The sequence below is a fragment of the Phaenicophaeus curvirostris genome, chromosome 5, assembly GCF_032191515.1.
Source record: "Phaenicophaeus curvirostris isolate KB17595 chromosome 5, BPBGC_Pcur_1.0, whole genome shotgun sequence".
NCBI classification, from domain to species: Eukaryota; Metazoa; Chordata; class Aves; order Cuculiformes; family Cuculidae; genus Phaenicophaeus; species Phaenicophaeus curvirostris.
Window position 1 is genome coordinate 67,341,885 of NC_091396.1, and position 25,832 is coordinate 67,367,716.

General features: G+C 42.1%; 2 long non-coding RNA genes across 4 annotated transcripts in view; both read right to left on the reverse strand.

The window, feature by feature from the left end:
* Positions 1-25,832, reverse strand: part of LOC138720595 (uncharacterized) — a 512,056-nt gene that overhangs the window by 48,693 nt on the left and 437,531 nt on the right. The gene's annotated exons all lie outside the window — the stretch shown is intronic.
* The window catches only part of LOC138720592 (uncharacterized), a 95,100-nt gene that overhangs the window by 21,696 nt on the left and 47,572 nt on the right, over positions 1-25,832 (reverse strand). For all 3 annotated transcript variants that reach the window (XR_011337435.1, XR_011337434.1, XR_011337433.1), the window contains exon 2: positions 12,443-12,712. This is a non-coding gene — a long non-coding RNA (uncharacterized lncRNA). The remainder of the gene's footprint in view (positions 1-12,442; positions 12,713-25,832) is intronic.

A 25,832-nucleotide genomic window follows, 5' to 3' on the forward strand; every position in this document is an offset into this window, starting at 1 on the left:
AAAAAAGCTCTATGATTTATTTTGACTGACTATGCTGAGCTATATTCCTGTGAGGCCGTGATTATTACTCAGCAGAGCTGGTGGAAAAGTTGGGGGGAGTCTGAGCTAACATCCTGACCCACTGATCCAATATTTAAATAGTATAGAAATAGATGCATTTCCCTGCCCGGGAAGTGTGCAGCCTACCTGTTTCCTACTGGGTTTTAAATGAATTCTTTAAAAAAACATCCATGAAGTCTTCTGTAACATGCAAAGACTAAAATTCTGCCCCAAAACTGCCTTCAAGGCTTCATGCCTTGTTCATCCCTTCAGCATCACTCATTTAATAATAAAGATTATTTTTCAAAGCAATTGATTACCCTCATGAATTTCTGTTAAAGAGACTGATCTTTTCTGCCACTAAATCCAATACTTTGTTTTCTATTTGAGTTGCCTGATGCAGAAGAGAAAATGAAGTTTCAGTACCAAAAGATTTGGTTTCCTCCACAGCTTCTTATAATAATATTGTACATCGTAATTGATTTTAACCCCAGTGTTGACGGTTCCGCTTGCCTTCGTGACATAGGCAGTAGATTGTAGGAGGGACCTCTGCCACACTGGGTAGCTGCTCTCATTTTCTCCAAAAATCTAAGAAAGCTTGAATGGGCAGAAAAATACTCTATTGGTTTCAATGTATTTTCATAGCATGTCCATGTCCAGCTTATTTGCAGTAAAGGAAATATATTTAGGATATGCCTCCCTCTAAGAGCGTACAGGCTTTACAGGTTGGAAACTGCGATGTGAAATATGAGGTTTTCAGCTCCTAGTTGATTAAATAATGTTGCATAGCTTCTGTGTGGAAGCGGAACATCATTTGGAGTAGTTGGAGGGGGGGGGCTTGTGCTGTGCTAGATGCATAAAATGCATGTTTTTTAATCTATAGCTCAAGGAGTCAACTGCTCGAAAAAAATGTCGCTGACAGTTGTGGGTTTTATGCAAGTGCCAGCATTAAATAGCATTATTTAAATTTGCTTCTAAATACTTGTTTGATAAGTAGGGATATGTATGATTTATTCATATGACAATTTACTGAAGCATGTTAGCTGGGGTTTTTTTCTAATTTATACTCTACTGTCACTCTGTTTATATATACGTTAGTTGAAAAAGATTTACCCAACGTAAATAAGAACAATTACAGAATTACAGAGCAGGATTACTTCTGAAGGGGAAAAAAAAAATATCCATGGCTTGTATTCTTAGTGGCTATTCTATTTGACTTCATCATTAAGAAAAGTATTCAGAGCGTCTAAAGGGTGAAGAGTGGAGGAGCGTGTTTTCTTTTCGATATGATAGCTGCATTCAAGTTATTCTGTCCTTTAGAATAGATTTTACCTAGCTTTATCTTCATATGAAGCTGCTTTCAGTTGAAAAGCAGATGTGAATAGGAGTGTCATGACATAGGATTAACAGTACAACCGGATATTAAATCAAATGTTTGAGATGAAAAAATGTAGAATGTGCCATGCATCAGGAGAATGAACCGGCAGCGTTTCGCTGAGACGAGTGAACAGATAATGTATAATTATCTGCAGAGGTTCTTGAGACCTGGACTTTAATTCAACTTCCACAAACACACACAGCCCATTTTAACCAGTCAATCTCTGTAATGAATCTAATCACAATGTAAAACATTCCCAGGAACTGCAGGCCTTACGGAGTGCTAATTGCAGATGAAACTAGCCTAAGCCTTAAAAGAAAGAAAAGAAGGCATAAAGAAGGAAAGGTTCAGTGAAAGGCTGGACCTGCAATTCCAATTCAGAGCAAGCAACGCAAATAAAAGAGAGATCCAACAAGTGTCAAAATTAAATGGGCGAAATTAAGATTTGAAATCCTGTATGTTAATATTTGACAGATGCTTAATAGCCTTACAGTAACCAGGAATGGTGACCCCTTGCTCTGATCAGCAGTGTCTACTAGAAAACATATATTGCCATCGGATTCTTCTGCAAAGTGGCATTACTCTCACTGCAATGAACCTACAGCGACGATAAATGCATTTGTTTCTGCTGAATTATTTGAATGCATGGGCATCTCTACTCATGGTTTAAATTCACTGTGGAGAGCAACTTGCAATACTTTTAACAGGCTCTAATCTCTCTGGTTTCAGTTTGAGACCAAGAGGCATTTTGTATCATCAGCAGTGGATTTACATTGTACGCTTGGAAAATAGAAATAGATTTCCAGGGGGTTTAATTTATCAATATCTAGTCTTTATGGGAAACATTAGTTTGCATAGGAAAACGGGTTAAAAGAAGGTTGAAATTGTGTCTCTAATATTTCCTGAAAACTTTGTACAAAAATATTGTATGCCACAAAAGCCCATTAAATATTCAAACTTTAATATACATTCCTCAGTAACAAATGTACAGTTAGATAACACATAAAGAATTATGAATGACTAATTATATTTTGCATATTTACAGCAAAGACAATTAGCAAATACCTTTTATATGCAAAATAAATGAAAAAGTAATTAAGATGCACTAACTAGAGCAGCAATATCAAGTCTGTTGTCTTGTGATTCATTCCTAACAAACATAATAATTATGCATTCATTGTCATATAATTAAAACAGCTCTGTCCTTTAGAAAACTGGTTATTTACTGTATAATAACCTGAAGAGTGGCAGAAGTTCCTCATAATGGTGAGAAGGATAATTAAATATTTCTTCCCAGTGTCTGCTAACTCAGTTGAGTTTATTATCTCAAACTTGTGTGAGAAAACATTTCCTTTGCAGTTCCAAACGCTGACCTCTTCATCTCTGGGAAAGTTATGCCTTTGCCAGCTCCCCAAAACCTCCTCAGGCACTGCCAGAATGGTCACGGCGTTAAACCCATCGCAGGATGAGAAAGCTCAGGGTCCAGCCTGGGGAGGACGGGGACACGCCGGTTAGAGCCCGCGTGTCCCCTTTCCTCCATGCTATGACCTTGGTTGAACTGCTTTAGTGTCATTGCTGGTGTTGGCCACGTGTTTCACTTTGTGCATGGAGAATAAACCCTGACATGAATGCACGGGCAAGACCTACATCCTTGTGGAATCAGGGACTTATTCGTCCCACACCTCAGCGCCCCAGTTGGAGCACAGGCATCGCAGCACCTCTGCTGTGTCTTTGCCTATTCTCTTCATTTCTCAGCTCTTATTACATCTCAATAAAGCATAATAAATTGTCCAGTCTCAACTGGAACCCTTAATCACTACTGAACAGAATAGTAATATCCAGTGCTGTCAGCTGTCTCTATGAGACTAATATCATCAAGCGTGCTTTTTTTTTTTGTCTTAAAATTCAGTTTTCCTCTAAACCTCAACTGCAGAACCCGCCGAGCTGCAGTGGAGGAAAAACAATGTAATTGCTTGGCTGCACGTACGGCTGGCCTGGATCAGTAATCGGATTTCCAGGGATTCAATAGGTAAGGAGCAGGGCAGAGGGAGCCAGGTTCACCCACACAAGCTGGCATGGACAGAGTCAGCTCATGCTGCTGGACACACCTCCTCCTCCTCTCTGAGCCCTTGACATCAGTCCTTGCTCCTGTCCCAGCCACTCTCCTTCCCAGGAAGGGAATGGAAAACCATTCCTTTTAATGTTTCTTTACTAGGTGGTCTTTCCTCTTATTATTTGGGCAAAACTAGGCTTGTTTTTTTGGTCGAGGGAGATTCCCCAGACATGGAGGGGTTGGTGCAAGGGGGCGTGGTAAGACTGGAGAGGTCCCCATGGGCAGAAGAGTGCTCAGGACCAGCCTGTGCAGAGGGATCTAGGAGGCTCTCATTGCTTTTGGTCCCCATCACCTCACCTCCATTGCTTGGAGTATTTGGGGAATCCTGATATTTGGGCTGAAGGGATGGGTCAGCTAGACCCTGCTGCAATCCGTGCAGAAGGAAAGGAATGAAAGGACCACAGTTCCCAGACACATTAGAAATAGCACTGTGCTTTTCATGTGGTGCCCTCCGGAAGGCAGGGGATTTTCACACAGAACTCGTAATACTGCAGAGGAGGAGGGGAAATAGAGTCTCTTTGGGCTTTGTTACACAATTCCTTTACTCAGACTTCTTCGTCTGATCATTTCTATTCAGGAATGCAGTGGGACTTCACCTGACCTGCATGGAGGGACTCTTCAGGCTACTCCCCTACAGCGTGATATATTTCTTTTAAGAGAATCAGGCATACTATGAATCTCATGTCCCAAAGGGTCTCCATCCCACCCCATTTCTAATTCAGCATTTAGTGTTTAGAACAGAAAAAGGGGGCAGGTCTTATTTTCTCTTAAATCTTACAGAGCGAGTCTTTGCTGCTGCAGAAATTTCTGTCTCTTGAGGCTGCACTTACACTAGTTAAGACTGACCTGTTGCTTAGATGGATTTCTCAACAGCTCTAACTTTCCCTGTTAGCCCCTTCAAACTGGTCTTAAGAGTGATTTGTTCTTCTGCTGAGCTATCAGGGTTTCATAGAATCATAGAATCACCATTCCTATTAAACACTAAACCATGTCCCTCAGCGTCTCATCCACCCGTCCCTTAAACACCTCCACGGAAGGTGACTCAAGCACCTTCCTGGTGGGTGGTTTACTCACTTCTTGCAGAGCCTATACTTAGCCTGTAGCTTGAGTCAGATGAGGATGGAGGGGAAATATGCGTAAGTAGAGGTAATTCAGCTGTGACCCCTTTGAGATCCTGACCCATCTTCCCCATCCCACCAAACTTCTCCACGGCATATGGAGGAATGGGGACCACTAAACCATCCTATGGGGAGCGTGATCTCCCTAGAGCGTACGACGTGTCAGGATGTGGTGGTTCTGTGCCCAGCTCTTCACAGAGCTGTCAGGATGACAGACTTAACCTCCCTCTGTCCCTGTTTACCCAAAGTAAGAAGATTGTAAGGCTTAGTTAATGTTTGTAAGTGCCTCAGGGTTCTGATAGGTGCTATGTACATGCAAGTGTATTATAATGCGTGTCATAAGAAGAATTAATAAACCATAATGTATTAATTTAAAGGTAGCAGACACTTGTGCATGATAGCCCTTCTAGCTGCTTTTTTACAGGCACCTAAGAAAAGATATTTAAGTTAAAATCAGATTAAGAGAAAAGAATGTAGTCAATCACTACTGGAAACTGAGTCAGTAAATTTCAGTTATATAAAATGAGTCACCAATAAGAATTTTGATTAGAGCAGGTGTTAGGGAAAGGACACTTGGATGTGGCAAATGCATTCTTTTCAAAACTTATACCGCTCTTATTGGAAACCTGGTTTTTATTTGGGTCAGTTACTATATTATATTATTATATTATTATATTATTGTAAATAATATAATATATCAATATAATATGTTGTATCAATACAATATATTGTATCAATATAATATATTGATAAATATATATTATTATATCAAAATATTGGGGGTAGAAGCAGTAGTGTGGCACAAAACCGGGAGGATGGCCCTTTTGCCTCCAGACTTTGATGGAGAACAATGTGAACTCCCAGAAAAGAGCTAGGAGGTCCTCCATCACCTTATCTGACATCAGGGTGAGGTTCAAAAGCCCTTCAAGCATTCCCGTACCGAAAGAAAATAAAGTAGACAAAGCAAGGTGGGCAGGCTTGCAATGTAATCTGCACCTAGACTTCTGAAATGAAGGAGGGCACTGAAATAATACTGGATTCAAGAAGCAAGATGGCTCAGATTCAGGAAAGTGGTGATGTACAAGCAGGGTTTCAAGTGCTGGAGGATCCCGTGGAGAGCTCTGGGACCTCTCTGGTGCTTACAGAGCCATGTGCATGTGCTTAAAGACATTTTCAAACGGGAGTCAAGAGGCCAAACCATCAATAAGATAGAAGCGCTCATGTTTTGCACGTGCAATCCAAACTTGCCTACGCCTTCTCCTGAAAGCAGAGCTACTGAAATCAAAATACTACCTGCATTTTGGCAATGAGATGTTACACCTGAAGCAAAGAGGACGCAGCAAGACCAGCTCCGTATTTGAGCTTTTTCTTTAATCTTAGACACAAAGCTGGTTTCTTTCACCTTCCCTAGGTGCTGCACCCCTTCTTTTCTCCTTCTACAGCTGAAGTCACCCCCGGCCATGTCCCTCTGGGCACAACCTCGGTGTGGCAGCGGGCCAGCAGCAGGGTTTTTCCTACAGTACAGGTACACATATCCCTACTTATAAGTAGGGATAAGAGGCCTTTGGTAAAAGAATAAAATGAGCTCTTTCTGTCTCTATCTGCTTAAAAGAAAGAGAGTAAATAAAATTCCAGCAGCTACAAGCTGGCAACATTATACTGTCATAATCCAGAAATGAACATTGATTCTGAAGAAGTCGCTCCTTCAAACTTTAACACAACAATTAAGTATTCCATTGTCATGGCTCAATTAAATGGTATGGCCTGAGAAAATTGGGGATTGTAAAGTGAGGATGGAATGTGCTTTGATCCTCTTTCCAGGGTTATTGTTTCATTAATAAATGAACATGTCATTTGTCTCACCAGAGGGAGCTCCTGCCCTCCAGGCTTTTTCCCTTTTTTGTTCAGGTTTTATAAAGATGAATTTCCAGTGCTCTGAAATACCATGGATTAGTAGTTAAGCCTGACAGCACTTCGGGGAGTAGTGGGCTTAAAGTGCCTCACACAGGTCTCCAAAGCACTTGTTTACTAATAGAGGAAATCAGCGACCGTCTGCAGCTGCTGATATCGCATTACCATTTGGAAAGACAGTAGCTGAGATAACAAATCACACAGTTTTAATAATTACTCCTGCATTCCAGTTTTTTGTTTCCTGCGTAACTGCAAAGGCTGGATTTCTTCCAAATAAACAGATAAAAACAGTATGGAACTTTTATCTTTTAATGATAATGACAACACATCATGTTTCACTAAAAGTTTCCTGCTGAATTTTTTTCAGATTTCTAGAGTTTCAATAAAATGTAATTATACTTTATAATTCCACTCTTTTAATCTTCACTTCAAAAACTATTCACAGTTAGCAAGTTTGCTAGGCACGGAGAGGGGGTGAGGAGCAGAAGCGGACTTCCCCCACATCGGGCTGTTCATAAATTCTGTCTGGGGGTAAACCTGTCATTGAAACGGCACAAACTGAGCTGCTTTGCATTCAAATTAATACCTAGTTTAATTTGAATATAAAATAGCTCCATTTATGCGGTTATTAAGAAAAAGTAACAAAACCGTTTGGCAATGAATGGATGTTTAAGATAGGATACACTTGCAACCTATTTCTTTTCTATTCTTGGGGTTTTCTTTTCTTCTTTTCTAATCCTCTGGATGCTTTGGTGTCAGGATGTTTTCGTATCGATAGATAAGGCATTAAAACAAAACAATACCTATAAAATCCAAATGGTTAATATATACTCTGGGAGTCAAAAAGTTCCTATTATTCCAATACTGAATTAGTCTTCATGGGTTTTGTTCATGTACATCTTCTCATTTTACCCTTTGCTGCGCTCAGAGAAGTGGCAGCAATTTCACTAACAACTTTTCTTGCTAAATGGTTTCATGGATTTTAGGAGAGGAAAGAAGTCGAGGAAGAGAGGAGTACCTTCCTCTTCCAACTCAAAGTGTTCAGACTTAAAGGTAAGGTAAACTTTTCTCACAGCTTTTAGTTTGCTTACCATCAGCCCATGTTCCACTGGGTGATTAAAGAAAGCTTTTTTAAAGCATTACTTCAGAATGATCTTAATTGGTGCAAGGTTGAGCCCTTTCTAGGAGGGGAGGGAAAAGGTTGAATAGCCTTTTCAAGTCACATGAAAGTTTCTAGGATGAATGTACGATAATTAGATTAATAAGTAGCTTAATTTATCACAGCTAAGGATTTCAACAGCCACACATTAGAGCAAGAAAAAAAAGATTAGTGTGATTCCAGTTTGTAAAAAATTGTACTGAAACTTGATTAACCTTAAATACAAAGTGCCTTTCTTTTTGTGTGTAAATTCAGTAGTTAAGGGGGGGAAAAAACACTAAAATAATCAGAAAAGTCCTGTTTCATTCCTTTGTGTTCGCTAGCTAATGAGAGATATCGGGGTTGTACAAAACAACTTTTCCCCAAGAGGTTATTCTTCCTAGAACATGGAATTAAATGAAATCTGCAATCCCTACTGCTGTTGTGCACCCTGAAGATCAGTGTAAGGCATGAGACGATGTACACAGGGGTTAAAAATATCTCTAACATCAGCCATTTCCATTTTAAAATAAAAAAAAACGAAGCAGCAAGAAAATGGGTGAAATATATATCCTAGCGTAATTCAAAGTTACATTCACCTTAGTCCTCGTGATGAAAAATGAATGAACAGGAGCCTGTGTGCCACACAGAGGTGTGGAAAACAACTGTAGCCAAAGCTAATGGGGGGTGTGCAATTACGGATGACAATTAGCCATGCAATATTTCCCCACGCCAAGCACGACGTCTATGGCACAGCATCATTTCAGTCGCACGTTCCGCTGTTGATATCAGCCTAAAAATCTAACGTAGCAAACATAGGAGCAAAGCAGCAACTCAGTGCAAAAAACCCCGCTCGCCATCTCTGCTTCATTACAGGACAAGCCCTAAATATAGAGTGAAATCTGCCGTGCTTTTTGATGTCGCCATCCACCCGCGAGGTTGCTTTCAGTGGTGTCATTATTTATCAGCACTAACGTCAGATTTCATTAATCTAACCCCTTTACATCACGGCAGACAAAAATTCCCAGTGCTTTTTATTAAGGAGGTTGGCACCGGGGTTAGCGAAGCCTGTGCAAGGGTCTGAAGGATGGTGGTGTGGTTCCTGTCAACACTCAAGAGCCATGGTCAGTTGGAGGAGGCCTAATGCAAACCCAGCGGTAGCGAGGTGTTGGGTTTGTGACTCCTTGTCCTGAATCCCTCTTTGAAAGGTGATGAGAAGGGAGAGGTTGGCTCATATTTGTAGGAAACTGCAAGTGAAACTACTCAGACTCTAAAGAAAAATAAAATAAAATAAAAAGTAATGAAATGAGAAAGGAGGATAGTTTATTTAATTTTATCTCACATTTAAGAGATGACTAAGGGCACTAATGAAAGGGAGTGTAATTATAGCCCAGATAGTGCATATTGCACATGATATAACGTCGGAAAGGTTAACTCTGGCAAAGAGAGATCATACAAATCAAAGTGGCTGAGGGCACTCATGCATCAGCCTGTTTGATAAGATTGATAACTGTAACCAGTAGCTTAGGAGAATCGATTTCCACTGCCGGGGATCTGTCTGGATGCTCTCATCTTTTCTTCTGTTTATATGAAAGTGAAGCTTTAAAGATGTTTTATCATCTAATGGCGAATATGACACACAGTTACAAATGGAATCTTTTTTTAATCTTGGAATGGAAAATTTAAACGGGGCAGTGATTCGCTTTAATTATGTATATTGAACAAATTTGAAGAGATGAGAAGAAACTTGTTTTTCAGCCCACTGATCCCAAGTGCTTGCCTGTAATCTAAAATGGATATCTAATTATTGTTTAACATTATTTATTTAGGAGGAGTTACGACCTCTAATTTGCCTTTAAATGATTAATTTAGTGTTTAAATAAAGCTCCTTTTATTTAATAATGTTTTCTTTAACCAATCTTCACTAATGTCAATAAACTCTTTGTTTAACCTTCTTAAAGGAAACATTTTCTCAGCTCGGAGACAATTATGAATTACCAAAACCTGTATAGAAAAATGAGCTAAGTAATTATCTAATATTATTGCAGTGTGCTTAAGAAGAGAATATCCCACACCAATAACATAGAGCAGGAGAGAGGAAACAAGCTTTTCTAAATATTGAGGATTTTAAGCAGTCTGCCTCTTTTTGAGGTGATAAGGCAGCACAGAATCACCCCAAAATACTAATAGCTTGGCTAAATACACTCATCCGCTTTTATTAGCATCTGTAAGTGGTTCTTGGTTCAGGTCCCAGGCACAAACTGAGCAGCACAAATACCCCACCTCCGTATTCAGAGATGGCCAGATGAAACGTGGGTGCCCTCATCCTGTCCTCATCCCTCATCAGGGCACCTCGACTTGTGGCAAAGGTGATTTTGCACCACCACGGTGCTCCCATGATGTCCAGGACCAGAGGGGATGAGCTCAGACATGGAGCAAGGGAGCATCAGTCACTGCCCTGAAACTCCACTGCTTGCACATTGATATAATAGCACATATCTATCACATTAGAGTATGTATTGGTCATTGATTTTGAAAGCAAATGCCTTTGGGGAGTCCAACTGTGACTGTTATGTATTATATTAACTATTTAGCACCATTTCTACACAATAAATTATGGTTGTGATAATGCATATGTTTTCTTGGTGTCATTTAGATCTTCTGTACTTTGCCCTGATGTACACCAGAGCTGGGAAGATCACAGAAAAAGAAAATAGGCAGCACAAGTGAAGCCAAATTGATGTCCCAGAGGCCAGAAAGTAGCAGAAGGCCAGAAGTGGAGAAGAAAGAGGAGGGGCAGAGTTTCCAGAAGGAGCCAAATGAAACAGAAATCCAGGAGTGGGAGAAAGTGGCGAGAAGAAGCAAGGAGAGAGAATTGAGTGGCTGCAAAGTCTGGAAGGAAGTAAAAAATATCCAAGGACTGAGGTTCATAAGATCACAGGAATGTTGAGATTGGCAGGATTGCCTGAAAGCAGCTCAGGCAGGGATAGATACAACCGCTTGCCCAAGACCGTGTCCAGAATGTTTTTTAATATCTTCATGGACAGAGTCTCCGCAGCTTCTTTGGGCAACTGGATCCAGCGGTCAATCCCCTTCATGGCAAAAGGGTTTTCTTATCTTCAGATTTAGTTTCCTGTGCTCGTGCAAGGGGTGAGTTCTCAGTCTTGGGCTTGTGTTATTGTTGATTCAAAAGCTCCCTGCAGGCACCGAGGAATGTCCCACACAAGTGAAAGTGAGACAGGTTCATTGTTATAGTGGGAGGAAAGGCTGAAGGTTCTCAGGGGTGGTAGAAAAGCACTTGGATGGAAATGCCTGTCTCCTCAAGATGCAGCCTGGAGAAGCGTCCCACGTGGGAACAGAAAGTATGGGCAGATGGGCCATAAACTGGGAAGGGAAAAAAATTGCAGAAAGCTCTCAGTAGAAAGCAACAAGTGTTAAGGTGCGAGTCCTAACCGAGCACTAGGTGTAAAGCTACAGGAGAAACTGTCTAAGAAATGTATGGCTTTCCCTCGACCACACTGGTCACTGTCTGGAGCTCAAGTGATGGAGGTCTGAACAAGAGCTGTGACCTGGGAAGTGTGCTGCCTTTATCACAGGCAGTGTTGGGAGGGTTATTCAAAGCTCTACTCCCGTGCAGAAAAAGCGGCAGCAGATCATGAGGGTTTTCTGTGCAATTACTCCTTCTAGGTCTTGTTGAACGTCCCAGGCAGAAGAGGGGGAGAAAGCGCACATATTTGAGTCAAGAGGGCTGAGCAACAGTGAAGGACAGCATACAAGCCATAGCACTGCAGATGTACAAGGAAAAGGAAAAGAAAGACAATGGATGAGTAATTAGCATTGATAGGAGCTCTTGGGAGTCAGAAAAGAGAAGGAAAGAGTGGGAATAGAATCTTGTGATCAAAAGGCTGTATCTAAATGGATCAATGAGCATGGAAGGGGAATTAAGACTAAGCTTAACTGTGCAATTCTTACTCTAGGGCTCCTGCAAGATGTGGTGGGTCAGTTTGACAAGACAGGCACCTGACCCCAGAGGCCAGAACATGGTTCTAAGCTGGTGGTAAGGTGCAGAGAAATGCATGCTGGCACTAATCTGAGGTCTAGGAGGAGCAAAGCTACGTTGATGTGGCTCCAAGCTCAGTCAGTATTAGAGGGCTTTCATAGAATCTTGTCCTTTCTCTGCTTTTTGGGGAGGGTGGTAGCCCAGGAGCAGTGCAGTGGGACTGGCACACCCAGCCAGGAGCAGAGCTCCCTGCTTGCTGGAGGCTGAGGGGTCCTCCAGGGACAAGCTGTTGCTCCCCAACACCTGGAAACACCCAGCAGGTCCCTGCTCTGTTTCCACTGTCTCCCTTCCCTGATGCAAAAGATTCCCATTTGGTTTCTTGCTTTTTTTTAACACTGGTAAAGATCTTTGGACAATTATTTTCTGAAATGCTTGGTTTAGTTTCAGTTTTTCCAAGCCATATGAGATAAGACCCCATGCAAGCTGTAGATGTCTGAACCAAGGAAAATCTCTAGTCCTTGATCCTTAGTTCTTTACACTCTGAATCTAGGCTGAACACTCTGGGATGTCAAATTTGCCAGGGATTTGGTAGGAGGAATATCCATGTTCAGCTTTTCCTTTCGTCCCACCTTGTTCTGACACTTGCTATATCCCATTCCCTGAAGACTCAGAGTATCTGAGGCCACACAACAAGAGAGTCCAGCAGATACCATCAAAAACACCAGGAGTCTCTTTTAACACTCACCCACAAGCTGATCTCTGTGTAAGTGATGACTGGAGTCTGCAAAATGAACAACAAGGACCTGGGAAACTTCCAAACTCTCTTCCAAAGCAAGCAGAGTTGGGACGAGCTGTTGCCATGACATGCCCTCAGTGCTGGACCAGAACATCTGGAGTGAAGAAGATTTGAATCCCACTTCCAGCTTTGCTCCTGGTTCACCATGTGGCCTCCTCAGCGAATGCAGCTGTGCCCACCAGTCCAGATGTTCAAAGAGGGACAAGACTCCCACAGCCCCTACGAGAAAGGTGAATGAAAGGATGGTGAGCAACTACACATCTCAAAATCTTCAGATGACAACCCACCATGAACCACTGCCCCTGACATGTGATAGGAAGCAAAGCAAAATCTCAGCTGGGTTACAGGTAAATGGGCAGATGTGTGCGCCCTTAGGCAGCTTGAGGACACCCCCATCCCCTTCTGAACACAGCCTGTTAAAAATGGACCTCCTTTTAACAGCTCTTTACCTTCAGGCTGCTTACTCCATGAATGGCCAGCTGCTCATTAAAGGTCAAGAAGTGCCTGGTTAAAAGGTCCTGCCCCACCTTCAATGCAGCAACTGACAAGTCCCTCAGGACTTTCTTGGCAGCACAACAACACACATTGCTGACCCACAATACCCACTGGAGTCCTTCTAATGCTAGAAGATGACATGGCTTGTCCCGGTAGACATGGGAGGAATTTTCCCAAGAAACACCTAAACCCCCTGGCTTGTGACAGACAAGTCCTGTCTGTCAGTCTATGTGCAATTTTCAAATAGGGATAGGTTGCATCCAGACTTTTTTATTACTTTTTAAAAATTATGGTATTATGACTTTTTTTAACCTCAGACAGGTAAGGAAAAAATGAACGATTCCTAGCATCCACCACCTCTTTAGACAGGACTTGCACAGCACTCTCAGCTGCTAGAGAGCCTGACTTACTTAAAATAAGTCAAAATTTACAAATCTAATGAAAGTAAAAACTTCTAGTTAGCAAAGTATTTATTTTGCTTTATCGCATCTGCTTGCTTTTAATCAGCCCCGCAGAATTCCCCCTGCCTGCATAGACAGGAATAGATAATATTGTTTGATGAATGAATAAAATATCAGGTAGGAAGAGTCTTGTTTGTCTGTGTCTTCATTATCTCCTTCCCCATCCAGCTGAGTTAGTGCACGGACTGTGTGTCTGGACTGGACTTACTGGTCATTCACTGTTTGGTTTGTACTAGCAGCTACCAGCTGGGAGCCCTGGGCATAGGTTAAGATTGAAGGTGTTTGATGCTGTACAAATATCAAACAAAAATACAATCCCTCCAGAATAAGCACAGATTTTGTTTTTCCCTGAACATCCTCCCTCACTAGGGCCTTCATACAAATCTTAGATCCAAAGCAGGGAATAGTTCAGTTGATAAATCATCATTTTTCTCTTTTTCCCTTTCGAGTTAGATAATTATCTAAAATCACAACATTATGGATTTTGTTGTGGGGCTGCAAACTCATTTAGGTTATGTTGGTCTACTTCTATGGTGGATTTGGAGCTGTTCTGGGGAGAAGGGGAAAAGCCAATCCTAGCCACAGGAGAGGAAAAGTTGATAGAAAACTTCAAAATAGAAGGTGTTTTTTGAAAGACACGTAAAACTCCTTAACAGTTGTACCCACTTTCACTGGAAGAAGTGTGCAAGAATCCTTCCTTCCAAGCCCCGCTTGAGATAAATAACCTGTGGAGGCAGGTTATCTCATATCATTTACCAGCAACTCTTTTCCAACTCACAAAAAATGCCTTGAAGCCAGAAAAATATACTTCTCTGTCAGTCTGTTTTTGTTTTGCTCTCGTGTTTATTTTCATCTTAACATTAATTGCCCCATAATGCCTGCTTGGTTTTATCAATTAGCCTTTGCAGTGGGAAAATATTTTAGCGCCTAATACAGTGTAATGATTTTTTTCCCTATTTGCCAAGGGGGTTATTAATAAATGTCCCCACTGGGGTTACAACTCTGGTGCTCTGGTGTTTGCTTTAGGGGAAATGAGGGATTGGAGGAAAATCCTAACCAAACGGAGCTATAATTAGAATGAAAGCAGCTGCAATTAGATGTATATGTTCAACGACACCCACTACACTCATGGACAAACCTCCTCTCAACTAGGGCAGGGGTGACAGCAGAAACTCTTCTACTGTAAAAAGGGGGAAAGCTCTTGGTTTTCCTGCTTTTCCAGGTGTTGCATCAAGGATCTGCACAGTCTGCTCAGCATTTTTCTGTGAGGAGAAAGGGTTTTTTCCACAGAGGGTTGCTGGCCCAGCAAAGCCAACAGCAGACTCCTCCGAGCCGGGATTTCACCCTGATCTCTCGTTCCTCAATATTTATTTAGCCTGAACCACTGCCACCAGCACTGCTGGGCTCTCTGGTTAGCTGCCAGCCAAGCAGACCCTTCAAGTGACACATCTCAGCGCACATCAGACATCCACGCTGTTTCCCATGGAGTCATCTCCCGCGGCTGCAGGTACCCCAAGGTTGGACGGTGAAGCCTGGCAGACCTTGTTGTCTTCCCCGCTGCCGCAACAGACTCTGTTCGTGGAGGAAAAACCAGACACCATCCCTTTGGCTTTTCTGTCTGCTACAAATCTAAATTCTCCATCACTGGGAAATGAAGCAGCTAATAGGCTCTCCTAGCAAAATTCAATCCTACCATCAGATACGGGTTTCTGGAAAGCCAAACTGGAAGGAGTTCCCCAGCCTGTCAAGAATTCAGGCTGAGTTAAAATTTTAATGCTTAATTTTATCAATTGGCCAAACAAAATGTTTAAAAATAACCATGTTCATACAGCAAGGGCACATATGGAATTAAAAAACATAGCAGATGTGCAATACTGCTTAATAGGGCTTTTAGCTTAATTCATCTTATTGCAGAAATCTGTAAGTCTCATGATTTGGTGCCAGAACAACAGCTACTGATGTAACCTTTTGTCTTTCCCTGGGTTTTTTGGTCAAAAAAACCCCAACCACCACATAATTACTATTATAGCACTATTAGCTTTAAGGATTTATAGATTTTTCTTTGACAGCAGAGCTCAAAAGTAATAGAATTCACTCTGGAAAGTCTCTGTAGGGCTTCTTGTATTGGGGTCCTGTATAGGCACCCAAATAGTTCCTTGTAGGAAACAGTTTATTGCCAGCATAAGCTGGCTGACTTTGTTTGAGTGACACCTTTCATCCTACCGACCCACAGAAAGAGGATAGAAAACAGCAGTAAAACGCAAGGATGTGCCACGCTCCTGTCCTCCACCACCTACGTGTGATACAGTAGGTGGTCCATCATAACACTGGATCCACAAGAAAGCAAAATTCCCTAAACATCCAGAAGCAACTTCATTCCTGCAGATTTGTGAGCACCAGAGAAATCACCTAAATGAGGATGGGGCTTGTTGTCCAATTTCTCTGCTACTTCTCTAGATCCTGGATATCTGTGTTTTGACTGGAAGATCTCTGGTGGACTTTGGGACTACTTGTTTTTCTGTGTGAATGAACAGTGATTAATGGCAACCAAAGGAAGAATCCAGTAATTATTCATACTGAGAAACAACCTGAGAACTGTGCGTAATGACCACTGCAGTTACCATCACGAACTGCCCTGCCCTGCTGAATGTCCACGCTGAACATATAATCTGTAAGACCAGCAAGGAGCACTGTCCCTGAGAAGGCACACGTATTTTATACTCTACTTACACTTCTGGCAAAGCATCCAGGAGCTGCACAGAGGAGCTGGGAGCTGAATCTGCAGAACAGTGGCTCAGTGCCTTTTGCTATAAAACAAACCTATCTGTCCTAAGAAAAGCAAAGACGATGTTTCCACCAACTTCAGTGGTGTCTGCTCCGATTCCTGGCCAGACATCAACAACTAAGTATTTCTTTACCACAGAACCCTTCTAAATAAACATCAAAGTACCAACTCTAGATGCATTGGACCATTTGGTTTCCTTTCTTTCCTTCTTATCCTTTGTGTGTGTGTAATTATGTGTCTCTCCACCTATTCCTTTAATCACATACATACTATGTATGTGTATTATAGAATTTTAACACTCAAAGAAACTTAAAATTAATTCTAAATGTTTATTTAAAGGGATATACATTATACTAGGTAAATGCATCTACACACCCAAATTTACGAGTGTGTATTAGTACACCTGTGTATATATATATACACACACACACACAAAATACGTGAGACTCTCCATAGACAACCATGGAGCTCCATGCTTTACCTTTTTCTTACCGTGCTTAAGGGTCTAAACTGAACACTAAGCTTTTAAAGCTACTTTTATTACCTTACCTCCCCCAGAAACAGCACAACCTCGTCCAGCCCCTTTGACACAGACGTTAATTTTCACTTGCAGCTGTGGCAATTAGAAAGTGTACTTAATAGAGTGTCATGTTAATTGTTGCAGAGTTAACCAATTTCTTCGTTTAATTGTCAATTGATTAACCTATTGAAATGGTAAGTGACTCAGTTTCCTTCCAGAACAAACAGCAGCCACATATTGTAGCTTCATCCAGCTGGAGGGGGTACTCTGTGATTTGCTCAGCCTCAGTGTGCTGGTATTTTTCTACACCTCCCTGAGCTTTTAATTAGATGAGCCAATTTTACATGTATTTGTCTGCTGGAAAGGTTATCTGTACTGGAGCTGACCTGCAGAGACAAGGTTGAGCCTAGCGGTCTTAATAGAAAAGGTTTTCAGCTATGACTGCTGTACTTGATTGCATTGTAATGGTAATTAACTTGAGACTTTGCCTCCCTCGATGTTTTTTTTGTAGCCTTAACTATGCAATAAGATGTTTCCTCTGTCATATATATGCACTTATTAAGCTCTTATTGGATTCTAATATGCATGCAAATAGTCAAGAGTTTCTTAAGGCTAATGCTACACTATGTAGATTGTAGTGCCATTAAGTCACTGCAAAGATGTAGCCTGCAGCAAACTCATAAGGTTTTTTCCTTTCTCTGTAAGCTATGTGAGGGTTTGATTTTCCATTTTACTGCTTTTTCTTAAACCAAAAGGAGGAAGAATTCCCCCTACATACTTCTACTCCTTTTTATCTGAAGGATTCTGCTCGCAAGAGCCCATTTGAACAACTTTTCCTTCCCCAAGGAGCCTAAAAATGTGCTTGTGTTTTAAAAGGAAGATCCCGATGTCCTTAATTCAGTTTTTCAAGTTGGTTTGTAATCCATCCCCATTCCTACTCTTTTCTCCAAGCGGCTCGTTTGAAAGCCCTCGGTATCTCCTGTGTTTCTGCATGTTCTTTTACAGTACGGCGCTGTCATTTAATTACGAGACAATTCCCCACAACTGAGCAAGCATTTTCATCATTGATAATGTTGGTAGCAGGCAACTGAGACAAAATGATTACAAACCTATGTTGCGCTCAATAGTCCTTTAGAGGATTTCTCTCTTAATAGTCCTCGCTCATTCATGTTTGGTTCAGTACATTTGTTCTTTAAAAAAGGCATAGATTAGAAGAGTTTCAGGGTAGGTTAATAACTCAACTGAAAATGGCTGCTTGCATTGTCAAAGTCTGTTCCTGCAGTTGCCTGGTGCTTTCTTCAGTTCTTCCACACTGCAGCTTTGGCCCAGTTGGTAAACAGCTTAAGTCCAGACCTCTTTTCATTCTCCGCGCAGCGGATTGAAATAAAAATGCATATAAGTGGCGACTGACTGGCGCTGGCCTGACAATAGCCTGTAACATTATGCAAGGGTATTTACATAGGAATAAGGCCTTGGTAAAGAAGACAGGGGCAATTAATGATTAGGGCCACACATATAAGGAAAGTTTGTCCAATCCTTTCTTCAATAAAGATCTTTTGTGAAGTGCTATGGAAACTCATGGAGGCCCCCAAACAGATTAGGAGAGGGACTTTTGTGGTAGAGGGGTTTGGGGTTGCTTTTTTTTAAAAAAAAACTTTAAGTTAAAAGGGTCAAATTTTCTAAAGGTAAAACATAGTTGTGTGGTTTCAAATTTTTACTATTGTGACCTTTTTTTTTTCCCCTTTCCTTTTTTTCTCTTTTCACGGGAGCTGCCTTTGTGTGGCTATTTTCCTAGAAGGAGTGGGATAAAGAAATCAAGCGAACGGTGTACCTCAGCCAGGAAGGGTAGTGGAAGCGAAAGGATTGACGACTCCTGCTAGAACAGGTTTGGAATTTAAGCTAATTTGTAAGCATTTAGGGCCTGATTCTGATCTCTCTTACAACCCAGCAGCTCTGGTGGGCCTGTCAAAGAGCTTCCTGGCAGATGTATGGTAGGCAACTCCGCCTTCCACGTTTCATTTTCTCCTCCTTTTTGTCCTCGTGGGTCTGAGCATGAGTGATTTTGACAAACTGGGAAGCCCTGCTCTCTAGTTCCCAGTTGCGATGCTGAAGGCGGACCAGTCGCAGCAGTGGGTGTTGCGGATACCTAGCCCAAGGCAGAATTTAACCCTAAGGCTTCATCCTGCCAGATGGGATGCTCTCCCCCAGGTTTGCAGACAAAGACAATGAGCCTGTTTCCCTGGAGAAGACTAGTCCAGCTTCCCCGGGGCAATGATAGCTCAGAAAAGTTACAGATGATGATGCCTCCTCCACCTGTGGAGACTTGAGTTGTTGGGTTTGCGTATCTTGGCTCAGCGTGGTCACACCATGTTGGATCTGAAGCTATTGCCACCGTGACAGGGCTCCAGGGAGACTCTTCATCAACACTTCACACTCCCTTGGTGTGTCATTTTCCTTCTCAAAAATCCAAGCTGCCATCTTCTACATCTCATCCGCCCCCATGGAAGTGGTGAGGACCACGTCTTCCTTGGGCTGTTGTGGCACATCTGTTGATGGCAGCTTGAATATGCCCACAGTAGCTGAGCAATTTTAATTTCGTACTCATCTTTTGCTGCGTAGAGACTTGCTCTCATTCAAATGATTGTGGAGGGCGCCTTGGTTTGGGTTGATGCTGTAACTTTTTTCACATGCTATCCAGAAAGCCATAGGTCTCTATCTCAAAAACAGAACAGGATTCCCACTGCTCAACCCATTGTATGTGTTCAAGAAATCAATTCTTTGACAAGCGTGAATGAGGAAAGTGTCACTGATTTCTCTACAGTTCTGCAAAGCTTTTCACCACTCGATGGTACCGAATCCTTTTCCTCTTAGAGATCTTTACAGCAGAAGACAGCTCAACAAGGAGAGAAGTGCATTTCCTCAGACTGTTGTGTTGCTTTCTTTCTTCAAAATAATACAAAATCCCAACTCTTTCATAGAAATTAATTCCTGAAATGCTCACTGGACATTGAAAAGGGGGAAATAAATCTTAATAGCACAAATGCATGGTTCCTGTGAGAAACAGTGCATGGAGCAGAGAACGTGTTTCTGCTGCAGCCCTAGAAAGCTGCAGAAATCAATGCTTCATTCAAGGCTATTGATCAGTACTAAATTAATTAGACTTCAAGGCTTATGGCAGTTGATAAGACAACTTGTTAATTTAGTCAATGATAGTGTTTTCCCTAAAGCAGCAAATACCCTCTTTCTCAGAAAAGGCATTTCTAGCACTTGCTTCCCCCTCCCCTTTTATTAAAAAAAAAAATCATTTTACATTTAAATTAAGATAAGAATTGGATGGGGAGATACTTCTATTTACCCCTATTTGCCTTCTTTTGCTCTAACATCGAAGTGGGGTGTCGATAACATCTGATGTAATTTAATAGGACGGCAGCATAACATTTAGCTTCTTCGACCCTGGCCCACTGATGGTGATGTTCATTTGGAAAAGCTGGTGGGGAGAGGAAGGAGAAAACCCACTTTCAAAATGTGTCTTTTTTAAAAAAGAATGGTAAGCCCAGAGCTTTTGCTACCCAGGCAAGAAAGATGCTCATGGCCACCGACAAAGGCATAGGAGCTGCCGGTCCCGTGAGCGGTGAATGAGACGAAGGTATCCCAGAATACCCCGGACATGGGGCCGTACTTCCTGCTGGCTGGGAAGGACAAAAGGACAAAGCCGAAGGAGTGCCGGGGTCCCACCACCAGCTCTTGGAGGCACCAGTCTGCTACCAGCAGCACTCCAACCCTCGGAGAATGCTAATAAGCCACTGAAGAGCTCAGCTTTCCTGCCATAATTCTATAGCACCGTTGAGGACCCCATAGTGTTCACTAAATAAAGACAACTAATTGAGAATTTTTTGCACATTTTGCTCAGTGGACTTGTTGTTCAGGCGGTTGGTTGGGGAGAATGTACCCCTACTGACAACAGGGGCCGATTGTTTTGGCAGCCGCGGGGTTAGCGCCATATCCCGGCTCTGAGCCTGACTTTCCAAGTATGACAAAAATGTTTAATTTCGGCTTTTTTTTTTTTTTTTTTTAATTATGTGGCTGGGAATTATTTGGGCGTCGTGGAGAATAGGCCGTCCGGTGTATACGTGAAAAAAACCAACTTAAAAAAAAGAATTGCTGGCAGAGTTTCTCAGCATAAAACCATTGGCCTTTCTCTCTCTTTTTCTCCTTACTCTCTCTTTCCCCTCTCTCTCTCTCTCTTTTTTTACTGTATTTTCTGTGGTGAGGCCTACATTTTTGTGTCTGCAGGTGACACTTTGATTGAAACTAAAATTAATAAATCAGCTGAAAAGCTCACACCTACAGCTCACAGCAGGGCCTTGAAAACACGGTTATAAAGGGAGCTTTATGCCCTTGTGTAAAGAAGGAATAAATTACAGAAGCACTTGTTGCCCTTGGACTCGATTTTGCTTTGCAGGCTGGTATCTTATTTTTGGAGCTTATTGTTAATCAACAGGTTCCTTGTAGGTTTAGCAGGTGACTTTGCTATTAATCTCCTATTTGACCACTATAGCATATTAATGAGGTAGGCTTCTGGATGTGGCTATGTCTCCAGCACAAGGAATTAGTTTAAAAGGTGCACGCTTTACTCAATTGCTCGCAGTTAACGATGCTGCAGCCCAAATGCAAAGTAGCATTTTCTACAGCTTGTGTAGCATTAAGAGTGTTTTACTAACATTATGTTCCTCACTGTGCTTTTCTTCTCTTGTATTCTTATTTCTTCTCCATGGAGGGCTATTATCAGCCTCACTGGTCCTTCCTTCTCTTTAGATTTTGGGGGGCTTTCTTCATTTTTTTATTCCCCTAACAAAATAAAGAAATTATATATAAATGACAAAATGATAACCTTTCTCATTAATGTGCACCTTGGTTTTAATTAAACAATTCCAGAGTGCTCTGGAGGTACCATTGGATTTAAATGAAATGCTCGGCTCAACATTTCTCTTCGAAACTAGCTTAATAAATATCATTATAAAGTGCAGAAATTCAACCAGCCCCATTTCACCTTGTATTTTGGGTCTGATTTAAGCTGGGAGTGAGGATACCTATAGGGGTACTTTAAGAACATAAAGAAAAGCCGAGGATTTAAGACTTAAATTTGTAATTACAAGGATCTGCAGAAATACATAATATTATGAGCCAGGCTACAAAGCACCACAGTGGAAACAACAGCTTTGTTGTAATACAGTAATTTCCACATTCCAAGGAACGTGCTTCGCCATAGACGGTTATTACTGGCATTTCCTTTCATAACTTTCAGACGTGTGGTCTACCTCCCAAACAGATACATTTTCCTATTTAAATTAGCACTGTCAGGCTTATGCCTGCAGATTCCCAGCATTTTTTTTTAACAAGGACTCTTGCACGCAACTGCATATTTGTGTCAGGTTAGATGTCAGCCTTGAGTTTTAGCCTGAACCGTAAAATAGCTGTCTTTTATGGATTAAGGTCAAAGTTATCACGTTACTTTAGCTTAGTATTTTGGTATTCCTCTTCTTTTTTTCTCTTTTAATTGGGATGCGTATAAAAACGCTAGTGGAACATACCTAAGAGCAAAGATATTTAAGGTATTAGTAACACCTTCACCGTGGGCAGCAAGGGTTAGCTGCTGGTCCACACTGCCTCCCACAAAAGGGTCCATGGAAGGAGGTACATGGCCCATATTCAAAGTTACATTCAAATTTGCATCTGTATTTTCAGAAACTTATATCATTTTAAGCTGCAGCCCTCACAGGGTGCTCAGTTTGAGCCTCTGACAAAGGCTCCGCTGAGCTGGGGGAGGTGTCCTGAAATCATGCACTGGAGTGAAGTATCCCTGTGGTAAGCCAGACAGCCCTGGTCCTGGGGGGACAGACTATGGGGGAAGGATGAAATTCATCTGCAGACCTCACAATGCCCTAACCTCGGAGTGGATACGGTGAAAGGTCACACTCAGAAACACACTTGCAAGCTTGGATCCAGCCTGAGATGCTTCCAGGGCAGGATGGGTCCAGCTCATGCCCGAATCTCTGCATTTTCCAAGGATGAGCTAATTTGGCTCATTTTCAGACATCCATAACTTGACCAGGTAGCTTGTTAAAGTGAGATCTTCCCCATCTCATGCCAATAAATTACCAAAGTTCACTTGGAAAGAGAAAAAAATAAAACCAACAGAAAGTTGTTCAGCTCTGAGAAGGTACATAGTAATTACCATCAACTTTATTTTATTATTTTTTTAAGGAACCACCATTTAAACCACTTTTTTTTTTTTTTAGTTTTTGTTCAGGGGTTTTGCGGTGAGGTCTTGTTTTTCGGGGTTCAAGGAAGAGCAAGTTTTTACCGCCAAGGCACAAAACCCTATAAATCAGGGTTCGTCGTTAAAACACTGGCAAACCCTTCACTGAAGTGGTGTTAGCAGGAGCTGCTCTACAGCTTATTTCTAAGGAGGAATAGTTAATGCAACACTATTTGGGAGCCCTTCCCCTCCCCAGCCCCCACCTCCCCCGAACTGCTTACAGCACAAGGAGGTTTGAGCTTATTTTGTCTTTTCACAACTTAGCAAGATCAGACACATTTCTGCAATGCATATGCAGATTTTACCTCTTGTTACTTTCTCTAATGAGCTTTCACTTAATCAATTTGACAGTAGCCTTTCTTCCTTTTTGCTTGGTATCCACTAGGAAAGTATTCAGGAAAAAGTGTTAACAGTTTCAAGGGGTATTAGCAAAATGAAACGGTGGCCCAGCCAAATTTAGGAAGATCGCAGGAGTGCTTTATGGAAAGGGAAAAAGAAAAGTTAAAATCGGGATGTGGATTTAACGAGAACATTTATCTAGGAAATGAGCAGGACTGCAGACACCACTTCTATATGCCTGCAAACAATTTTAAAATGATGCAAATAATGAGTAGGGAAATTCCAATTTTTATGTAATTATCTGGGTTACAGAAACAAGAACTTTCCCAGACAATATGTAACCCTTTCAAAAATCCTCTTTAACGAGGTATTGAATGAGGTCTCAAGCCAGTCATCCAGGGCAGGGATGCTGGAAGTCCCAGTGACTTGCAGAGGCATGGGAAGGGATCTGCAATGCTGTATCAAACCTACTGGAATGGCTCGAAATTGGAAGGAGGAAGATTTAGATTAGACATTAGGAAGAAATTCTTCACAGTGAGGATGGTGAGACACTAGAAGGGGTTGCCCAGGGAAGTGGTGGATGTCCCATCCCTGGAGGTGTTCAAGGCCAGGTTGGTTGAGGTCTTCAGCAACCTGGTCAAGTGGGAGGTATCCTTGCCTAAGGTAGGGGTATTGGAACTGGATGATCTTTAAGGTCCCTTCCAACCCAAGCCACTCTATGATTCTACATGCCCAGATTATCAAAGCCAGCTATGTATTTAATTCCTTCATGGAGAGGTTTGATGCAAGAAAAACTGAGGGCCAGGCATCACTATTTTCAATGAAGTAGATGATGAGGGTATGGATAATCTCTAGGAATGGACAAGGGATGATGATGCCACAGCAGCTCTGGGTTTCCTGGGCCACTGGGATGTCAAGAGTGGTCATCGGATACTTCATTATATTTGCTGTAATTCATTGCTTGTGAAGTTGAATGGACACTGATGCAACCTGGTACCCCCAAGAAAGGGCTGAAGATGCCCCAGGATGGGGGCTGCTTTGGTTTGCAGGGGGATGTTTCACCTCTGTGTCTGGCCAGCCCAACTGCACTGGTGCCCTCTCTTAATTTGCAGGCTCCGTGGGCCCTTTATGTGGGACCTTCCCTCCTGGGATCTCACCAGGCAAGGAGAAGCCAAGGCACACTGTCTTTCATAGCATCTGCAGGCACTTGACCCCTAAAGTGTACGTGCAGAAACAAAAGTCAGTGTTCGGCATGGTATGAAAAGCAAAACCAGGCAGGGGAATTACCCTCAAAGTGGAGGTGTTGCATCTCTCTGAGTCAGCGCTTACACACTGAGTGTGATCACTAAGCTGTGTCATCCCTGAGGACATCTCTTAGGCATTAAGTTCATAACAGAGAAGTGGCAAAGGACTGCTGACACATCCTTACTGACAAAGAATGCAAAGACTTAGCTGGGGCTTTCATGAGAGCCACAGCCTGCAGGGAAGTGCCATGGGCAAAAGGAAAAGGCTCATAGACAAATGATTTGGGATTTTCTTCAGTCAATAAACCTACTGAAGATGCCTGTCCTGGTGTGGTGTCAGAGAAAGTTCACAGCCCACGTCGTGCTAACCAGGTGCCTCACACAAAGTCACCAAGTCACAAATGTCAGCCCACAGGATCACAGCCCAATTTTCAGGATTAGAACACGTGCAGGGAGTGCAGCTGCACCTAAGGAAAGCTTTTCCTTTATTTTACGTGGAGATTTGTGTCTTGATGGTCTTTTTTCATGGGTTTCCATCCCTGGGGATCAAAAACACAATGTCCATATTCAGTGGTTTGCTGTGAGCCAATTCAGGACAGCACCAAGGAGGACTAAGTGTCTAACACTGAAGCTTCTTGGCTAAAAAAAAAAAGTCTTCAACCTAAATCTTCAGTAAGATAGAGAAAGAAATAAAGAATTGCCCTGCCAAGAGGAAAGTTTCCATTGAACTGAATATAAAGCCAATGCTAGATTTGAGTTCATCTTGCCAGGGTATTGAGCCTCCTGGTAAGTCCTTTGCTAAACAGAGACATGGTTATGAGATATGGTTATTACGAGGTGTGAACTATGGCTGTGGTTAGGGGATGAGAGGGACTTGGGTCCTACTCTTTGTGGTGGTGCAGGTCTCCTGCGTGACCTCAGTGAGCCTCTTAGCATCCCTTCCTCACTTGAAAATAAAGATAATCGTGTTTTCCTGCCCTGCCGAGATGTGAGAATAAATGTGCAAACAGTGAGGTGGTCCTAGAAATGGGAACTGAATGAGACTGTGAGATATATAACATGAAACTACCAAAAGGTTGCTTGTGTTGGATGTGGTCATCTCCATGTCTGAAAACAACAACATTTCAAAAGGAAATCCCTGCCTTTGCTTCCCATAGGCAATCCTCTCCCTTTAGC